The sequence below is a fragment of the Grampus griseus genome, assembly GCF_964374135.1.
Source record: "Grampus griseus genome assembly, chromosome: 9".
Classification (NCBI taxonomy): Eukaryota; Metazoa; Chordata; class Mammalia; order Artiodactyla; family Delphinidae; genus Grampus; species Grampus griseus.
In genome coordinates, this window is record NC_139003.1 from 24,408,194 (window position 1) to 24,418,011 (window position 9,818).

Genomic DNA, 9,818 nt, shown 5'->3' on the forward strand with positions numbered 1-9,818 from the left:
GTGTGACCTTATTTAACCTCTCTATGCCTCAGTTTTCCCATCTATAAAATGGGACTAATTATGGTAGTTGTCTCATAGAGTTGCAAGAATTAAATGAGCTAATTTATTCAGAGGTATTAGACTAGTTCCTTGACATAAATAAATGCTCAATAAATTTTCACAATTATTATAAAACAATCCCACAGCACATTAGGCTAGCGCTAGATTATGTGAAAGAAGATGACATGAAAGGTCCTGAATTGTGTTAAAGCCACTGCCTGGGTACAGAAGGCAGTTAAACTACTCCTTTTCAGAAATAATCTACATTTTGCAGTTGTTTCATATTGTATTCCTCAAGTTAGATAGTACACACCATAGACTCCACACTTTACCTGATCACTCTCATCTTGGGAAAGGAGAAGAACTTGGTTCTTCAGTGGAGAACTTGGTTCAAGCCCCAGGACTGTCGTGATGAAGAAGCTCTCCCTGGAACACTGGTCATTCCTTCACTGTCACATTGGATACATGTGGCTGGGAACAGGTCCTCTGTTGTCTACCACAAATCTGGAACACAACTTGGTTACTAATCCCCTTTACTGTATTCTAGTTTCCTAGATAACTGTGTGTGATTAGGTTTCTCTAAATATTTTACCACAAGTTACTCTATGAGAACAGACAGGATAAAAGAAATGGGGAAAGTCTACCGTTAAAAAGCAAAAGTCTGAAGTTTTACAAGGCTAAATGTCTCCTTTGAGGCTATGAAATTCAAATCCCCAGCCTGCAGCTACAAGAGAGGTGAGAAGCAGGGAGAAGGAGACATCTGAGAAATGCTTAATGAGTGTTTCATTTGTGGCAGGCATGATATTCACACAGTTACAAAATTCAAGTGGTCAAAAAAAATATATAGCCGTCTTTAGAACAAAATGAATAGGGGAAAGGTAATCTTGCCAATTCAAGGTAACGTCATCACTGTTAAATAGAGTCCTCCTTCCTCCTCTTCTCCCCTGGCTGTGATCTCCAAGGGATCTGCAAGGGATCCAAGGGATCTCCAAGGGATTAAAACTGGGGATTTGACTCTTTGTTCATGCTGGACTTGATGATGGATAAAAGAGAAACGGTTCTTGGTGGTGAAAAGATGGGGAACCACAGTTCTTGGCCCAGGGGAGATAGATAAAGAACCCATTCTGATATAAACAGCAAGGTCCTACTGTTATAGCACAGGGAACTATACCCAATATCCTGTAATAAACCATAATGGAAAAGAATATCATAAAGAATATATATGCACATATATATGTGTATAACTGAATCACTTTGCTGTACAGCAGAAATTAACACAACATTGTAAATCAACTAGACTTCAATAAAATAAATTAAAAAAAAAAAAAGACCGAAGGAACCCATTCTCCACACTTGAGCTAACAAAGCTGTGAGGGGGACTGAGAGAGCCACTGACCAGTAATAGAGGCAAGGTGCCTTCGGCTGGTGGGGTGGCAGGGGCGTCCTTTGTGCTATGTCTCACAAGAGTTCATTCAGAGCAGGGCAGATCTGGACCAAGAATCGAGGGCCACCGCAATGATCCCAGCTCAGTTCAAGCTCTGTTTACACCCATCAGACCTTGACACATGACCACTGGCTTCTGGGAAACAGCCCTGTATGGAGACATGGCCATAGAAGCAGGCTCTTTCTCAGCACAGGTCTGAGCAGTTTGAGACACGGGGAGGAACAGCTATGAACAGAAGCGGAGCTTGTTACAGCTTCCGAGGCTCACTGAGGGATGCGTTAAATGTGCACGCAGGATAGAACAGGCAGCAGGCTGCTTGTGACCTTTGATCTCCTTCTTGCCTTTCGGAAACCACATTGCCAGAAGTTTCTTCCTCTGGATTAGGTTAAGACAAGACATAATCACCTCTCTGTAAGACCTCTGTAAGAGCCCAGCCTGAGTGCTGCTCAGCTTGCCACCTAGGTTTGTGAACAGCGTAGTCCTGCTTCCTTTATCTCTGTTTTCTCTGCTTTGTTCCTGCTGAACCACAATGCGCACAGCTGAGCTGCACTTTCTGGCCACACCACCTCCGCGCCAGCCTGGGAGGGAAGTGAACTTTGAGAGCTTCATTATTATCTATAATCCCAAAGAACTACAGAAACCCTGCTGCGCCGCCACTAAAGTTTGCTCTAGGACCATAACAGCCTTTTTAAGAAGATAAGATTAAAAAAAAAAAAAAACGGCAGAAAACCTATAATATTTTAACTATTGTTCTTTGCAATTTTTACTTCTATAATCTATGGAAACAAACAATAATAAGACTTTAAAGTTATAGCTAGAAGGTTAAGGTTAACCTCTTCTATCTTATTTAGGAATGCCAAGTATGTCATGAATCTCTGCAAGTACAACTTCCATATATTGCTGTCCTCTGAGTTCATGTCAGTGGAGTCCCTTTCTGGTGAGATGCCCTCATGTGGGCCTAATTTTATTATTCTGGTAACTGTATTTGTTTCCATGGGGAGGAGAGAAGGGAAGAGAACTAATATGCGTTGAGTTCCTAATATGTGTGAGCTGCTGTGCTCATGTTTATTATCTCATTTATTATCCCCAACAGTTTTGACAAGTCTATGTTATTATGCCATTTTATACATGAGGAAAAGGGAACTTTTCTGGGAACTTACATGACTGGATCAAGGTAACACAACCAGTAAGTAGGGTTTGAATCCAGGACTGTCTGATTCCAAAGACACCTGTGGCCTTGGCTGCCCCAAATGGGCCAAACTTATTCCAGTGTATAGTGATACTTTAGCACAACTTTGGAAAAACATCAGTTTCCCCATTTCTACTTGATTCACAAAATTCATGTTAGCTCTCTGTTCTATTAGTGGTACTGCCCACTCATCCTCCTAAACCTCGCCAACTCTTATCTTTTAAAGACTAACCTAAGCCTCCACTTACAGCATACACGGTGTCACATCACACAGGTCTATGGGATTATCTATAAATGTCACCAAAGAAAGCTAGTAACACTTCTTTTTATTTTTATTTATGTACGTATGTATTTATTTATTTGGTTGTGCTGGGTCTTAGTTGCGGCTCGCCGGCTCCTTAGTTGCGGCACGTGGGCTCCTTAGTTGCAGCAGGAGGGCTCCTTAGTTGTGGCGTGCATGTGAGATCTAGTTCCCTGACCAGGGATTGAACCTGGGGCCCCTGCATTGGGAGCGCAGAGTCTTAACCACTGTGCCACCAGGGAAGTCCTGTAACACTGCTTTTTAGGTTTGTTTTTTAATTAGGTCACTGATGTTTCTATATTAATGGCTAGACTTCCTTCAATAATACCTCTTACACAATAATACCTATTATACAATAATACCTATTACACAACAATACCTCTTGAACATATTTTGTTTCTTCAGTGCAGCACTGATAATGATTCCCCCATTACCTAAAAATATTCACTAAGATCCTGAAAAGATACAAATCTGGAGACTTCTGGAGGGTCTTTCCTGTCCTCTTTTAATAGCTTAGAAAGAAGTTGCTTCTAGGATCCAAGACAGCTCCACAGAGGAGCAGGCCATCCCAGAGGCTGATGTCAGGAGAGTCCCCCTTTCTAAGAAGGCCATCACACCTACCATGCAGTTCCCATGATTTTATAGGTGTCTAGAGCTTTCCTGGCCCCTTTCAATGCTTCTATAACTAGGTAAAGGGGCACAGACACAGAGGTGTCCTTCATTTGGTGCACTTTCCATGGTGTGTCTGACTCTGCATGACCCAAGACTGTCTCCTTGCGGGATGGCAAGAGGATGGGGCTCATGACCTCTGCTGCTTCTTTGCCTGTAGGTTTTTCTTAAAAACCTTATTTTGTACTTACGTCATGTAGTGTCCATGCTCTGCTTTTACAGCAGATCACCAATGCAACCTTATCATTTAGATATATTCCTGTAATAATTTTAAAGAATATTAAAAGTTGCCTCATGAGGAAATGATTACAAGTACCTCACGAGACTTAAGCTGTGAAAGTTTTAACAATATTACATGTGATATTCTATATTGATTTAGAGTATTTCTACATTTTAATGGTATAAAAATGAACAACTACTCAAGCATAATATTATGAAAGAGTGAAAAATGGATGAAAGTGACAGTAAGTACAATTAATCTAAGTACATTGTACAGTGAAAAATTACCTAGCCCAAATTAAGTTTTGGGGAATTTTAAATTAGATTATTTCAAGCATGGCTTATTAAGAAGCAAATATCAATACAAATTTACTAGTTTTTATGATAAAATATTTTGTTCAATTTAACTACTTTTAATTTTTCATTATTTATTTATTGGGGCTCACTTTTTACTTTATTTTTTTTAACATCTTTATTGGGGTATAATTGCTTTACAATGGTGTGTTAGTTTCTGCTTTATAACAAAGTGAATCAGTTATACATATACATATGTTCCCGTATCTCTTCCCTCTTGCGTCTCCCTCCCTCCCACCCTCCCTATCCCACCCCTCTAGGTGGTCACAAAGCACCGAGCTGATATCCCTGTGCTATGCGGCTGCTTCCCACTAGCTATCTAGCTTATGTTTTTTAGTGTATATATGTCCATGCCTCTCTCTCGCTTTGTCACAGCTCACCCTTCCCCCTCCCCATATCCTCAAGTCCGTGTCTTTATTCCTGTCTTACCCCTAGGTCTTCATGACATTTTTTTTCTTAAATTCCATATATATGTGTTAGCATACGGTATTTGTCTTTCTCTTTCTGACTTACTTCACTCTGTATGACAGACTCTAGGTCTATCCACCTCATTACAAATAGCTCAATTTCGTTTCTTTTTATGGCTGAGTAATATTCCATTGTATATATGGGCCACATCTTCTTTATGCATTCATCCGATGATGGGCTCTTAGGTTGTTTCCATCTCCGGGCTATTGTAAATAGAGCTGCAATGAACATTTTGGTACATGACTCCTTTTGAATTTTGGTTTTCTCAGGGTATATGCCCAGTAGTGGGATTGCTGGGTCATATGGTAGTTCTATTTGTAGTTTTTTAAGGAACCTCCATACTGTTCTCCATAGTGGCTGAACCAATTCACATTCCCACCAGCAGTGCAAGCGTGTTCCCTTTTCTCCACACCCTCTCCAGCATTTATTGTTTCTAGATTTTTTTGATGATGGCCATTCTGACTGGTGTGAGATGATATCTCATTGTAGTTTTGATTTGCATTTCTCTAATGATTAATGATGTTGAGCATTCTTTCATGTGTTTGTTGGCAATCTGTATATCTTCTTTGGAGAAATGTCTATTTAGGTCTTCTGCCCATTTTTGGATTGGGTTGTTTGTTCTTTTGTTATTGAGCTGCATGAGCTGCTTGTAAATTTTGGAAATTAATCCTTTGTCAGTTGCTTCATTTGCAAATATTTTCTCCCATTCTGAGGGTTGTCTTTTGGTCTTGTTTATGGTTTCCTTTGCTGTGCAAAAGCTTTGAAGTTTCATTAGGTCCCATTTGTTTATTTTTGTTTTTATTTCCATTACTCTAGGAGGTGGGTCAAAAAGGATCTTGCTGTGATTTATGTCATAGAGTATTCTTCCTATGTTTTCCTCTAAGGGTTTGATAGTTTCTGGCCTTACATTTAGGTCTTTAATCCATTTTGAGCTTATTTTTGTGTATGGTGTTAGGGAGTGATCTAATTTCATACTTTTACATGTACCTGTCCAGTTTTCCCAGCACCACTTATTGAAGAGGCTGTCCTTTCTCCACTGTACATTCCTGCCTCCTTTATCAAAGATAAGGTGAGCATATGTGCGTGGGTTTATCTCTGGGCTTTCTATCCTGTTCCATTGATCTATCTTTCTGTTTTTGTGGGGCTCACTTTTTAAAACAAATTTTTTTTAAGAGTTGAGAAGGATTGCAATAATAAATTCTTTCTCTATAAGAATATTCATATTCCGTAAAGACTTGCTTTAGTTATTCAAGTGCTTTATAGACCTTAATGAATATGCTGTATTACTGTAGAGGCGGTCTGTGAGGGGAGAGCTTGAGACTCTCGGCATTTAAAGGGGCCAGAGGTTTTGTAAAGTGAATGGAAACAAAGAGATATGCTAAGAGGGGAAGGAGGAAAAGAGGGAAAGACATTTCATGGAGGTAAATTTAATATCTATTCAGGGTCGAAGTCATATTTGAGTCTCTCAGGGCTGAAAGTTGAGAATGCCGTCTCATTTTGATTGGATTATGTAGTACATGCGGTGGTGTGGCCTGGTGGGGTTGAGCTGAGGCTCTGAGATCAAGCAGACCTGAGTTTAGTCCCAGTTCCACACTCCTGAGCTGTGTGACCTCAGACAAACTCCCGACCCTTCAGGAGGCTTATGTAAAATGACAATGTTTGTGGCACCAAATTGGATAATACTCATAAATAGCTTAGCACGGTGAGTGGGCCATAATGAACCCTCTGTAAGTATGAGCTATTACCATTACCTGAGACCAAACAATTGGGCAGTCATTTAATTATACATTTAATATCAGCCTAAGACGATTAGCATGGAAGTGATGCCAATGAAAGTGATCAATGCTTTTGTGGCTTTACAGAAATGTGAACAGGTTCCATTTACATATACAAATGAATCTGAGGTTTTGAAGGCTCCGTGCCTGGGGCATTCTCAAGGATCCTGCCCCTCATAGATCATAAGGAACTCAGCGGTGACCACTGTGCTGAATCTGTGGAATCATTAGTGCCTGAAAAGCTGACATATAAAACACGTGTCTGAAGATGCTCAGAGGATAGAAGGATGTCATACTGAGGTAGGATAGAACCACTGAGAAAGCGGTGTTACCTTTTCTCACACAAAGTTTGATCACTTGAAGTTCAAATGGATGTGGGTCGATTTAAAATGCCTAGTGGCATCATTTAGCTGTTTCTTAAAAAGGCTTTTGAGGACTTGCCTTTAAGCTGTAACTTTAGAGCCTGTAGCCAAACTGATGCTTTCGGGGACTCGGTGTGAGTAATGTCCTCCTGTAGCTGGGGTCATAACTCATCAAATATTGCTCTAGTGGCCTGGAAGAGGCAATATATCTCTGAGTATGCACAGGGGATATACTTTAATGCCAGAGGATCTGGTTCAGTAAGCAAAAACATATTTAGAGCTTAAAATAAAGATCCCAGTGGGAAATCCACGACTGAAATACATTTCTAGAGGATCCTCCTCAGATTGGCTAACCGTCACCTCCCGAGGTGTTGATGCCACTTGTGCTCAGAACAAAGCTCTTGTGGGGACAAAATTATTACTGATTTTAATTTTTCATGAACGGCATTAACATCTTGGGAAAAGCATTAACATCTTGACTCCTACAGCAGTCAAGCAGCCACAGCGGTAGCAGTCCAGTCCTCGTGGTATGCGTTGTTTTTGTGTTGTTGCAGATGGCTATGACACACGTGTTTTAATGTATTTCTGCATTTTTCCATGAGTTGCCTCAAGTAATTAGTTTAGCAGGCTGTTGCGTTGGCTAGCATTTAACTGCCCTCATGATTCCTGGAAGTATTTGAAGCATGGGACAGGCATGGCCAGCCTAGCCACCTTGTTATTCTTCTCCCTACAGAGTGCTCAGACTTGCAGGTCAGTTAAGAGGAATGCTAACTTTTTAACTCACAATTTTTCCATTACATATACCTGATCACAGGGCTCAGGGCTATTACCTTAGGGGAGAGACTAGTGTCGAAGACAAATTCTTTTTTTTTTTTTATAACATAAAATGGTTTATTTTAAATTAAAAGTTACATGATTAATAAAATGCAAGTGATATAATTTAGGCTTTTTGTTGGCTACCTCTGTTGTTCTAGCGAGAGATTACGATGTTTATACTTAGTGATCTGGTTCAGACCTAGTATCATCAGACTCTGCGTCTTTATAGCCACAAAGATTTGTAAAAGATGTTGGACTAAGTCAGTCCAAAGATTTTGAGAATATCTGTTAAAGCAAACAGAAAAGAAATTCACTCAGTTTCTTAATATTCTTCAACTTGTAAGGAGAGACTGGCACTTTTTTTTTTTTAACATCTTTATTGGAGTATAATTGCTTTACAATGGTGTGTTAGTTTCTGCTTTATAACAAAGTGAATCAGCTATACATATACATATATCCCCATATCTCCTCCCTCTTGCGTCTCCCTCCCTCCCACCTTCCCTATCCCACCCCTCTAGGTGGTCACAAAGCACCGAGCTGATCTCCCTGTGCTATTTTGTTAGTATATATAAGTCCATGCCGCTCTCTCACTTTGTCCCAGCTTACTCTTCCCCCTCCCCGTGTCCTCAAGTCCATTCTCTACGTCTGTGTCTTTATTCCTGTCCTGCCCCTAGGTTCTTCAGAACCTTTCTTTTTAGATTCTAAGTTCTTGACTTTGGACGTCCAGTAGTTCAATAATTTCTTGATGTTGAGGGCAGAGTCAAGGATTTAAATTGCAGAAGTCCAGGTTTTTGAAAGAGAAAAGGTATTTTGAGTTCCAGAAAGCTAAGAGACTGAAGGATTCAGAGCACAAAGTTCATACAATAGACAATAGACTTGGAAAGACAGCATGAGGGTGATAGCTAGTTCTTCTCCTAAAAGGATGGGTGGGAGATGCTGATATGATTCTAGGAGAGGGAATGCCCCATCCCAGTCTCCATCATAGACTAGTAGCAATAACACTAACCAACACACCTAGTACTTCCTATGTGCCAAGCATTATTCTAAGTGCATTACATATTTTGATTCATTTACCCATCTCAACAACCTTATGAGATCCCATTTTGCAGATGAGAAAACAGGCACAGAGGGGCAAGTGATGGGCCCAAAGTCACACAGTAAGTGGTACAGCCAGTGTTTGTACATAGGCAGTATGGCTTTAGAGTCCTTGTTTAGCAGTGACAAAACCCTGGTTGAGGATGATAGAAAGCTCAGCTTTGTTTGGAGGGTTCCAAGAGCAGGGAAGACCTTTGCCGTTCCTGGGTGAAACCTGAGTGCACAGCAAACCTCATGAGCACTTTGGAACAGCAGCAAAGCAGAGACAGTGGCTAGGCCAATCTAGGCTAGCAGGGATCTGACAGTTTTGAGTCTCCTGCATCCCAGAGGAGAGCCCACAGGAATTTTTATTGTCCCTAAGAGGACTGTGGACATAGCTGAGAGATTTGTGATGAGAGTTCACTGTCAACACGAGCAGCACGGAAAAGCCAGAGGCCATAGTGGACCCGTGCACAAGGGCAGGGCATGCTGTGGAGAGAGAAAGAGACCAGCAGGTGGAGTTGCCTTCACTGGGTGCCAGTGGAGAAGCTGCCTCACTCTCCAGTGCCATGACATGTGCAAACCCACAGACATTCACTGCCATCTCAAGAGAATGAAAGGGAAAGGGTGAAACACCTGAAATTGCTTGATTTTATCCATGAAATGATTGAAGAATCACTAACTTGAATTAACTTAGGGAGATTAACTTTTCTGCTACGGAGAAGAGCACGAGCTTGAGATTGAAGTTAAATTCAATTATAGGAAACGTAAAGGCTATGTTTTTGCACCCTTGCTTATTGGCTTGTAAAACTGTATTCAGTATGTCCTTCTACTGAAATCATGCACATTCAACACAGGAAGCCACCTTATGAACTTTTCGTCATGTTTTCAAATAGAAGGTGCTCCCTCTTGGGCCTGGGTAGATGAGAAGGACTCTCCGATCCCTCATTTCACATTTCTAGTGCAGACACAGCTCCTTGAAAAGCAATTTCCACTCAACTGCATCTACTTTTCCGTGGTTCGGAAGCAGTTAAGGGAAATGAAGGACGTTTCGGTGCCAGTGTTATATTGGTTACCGATATCAAATTATTTCTGGATTAGAAACACT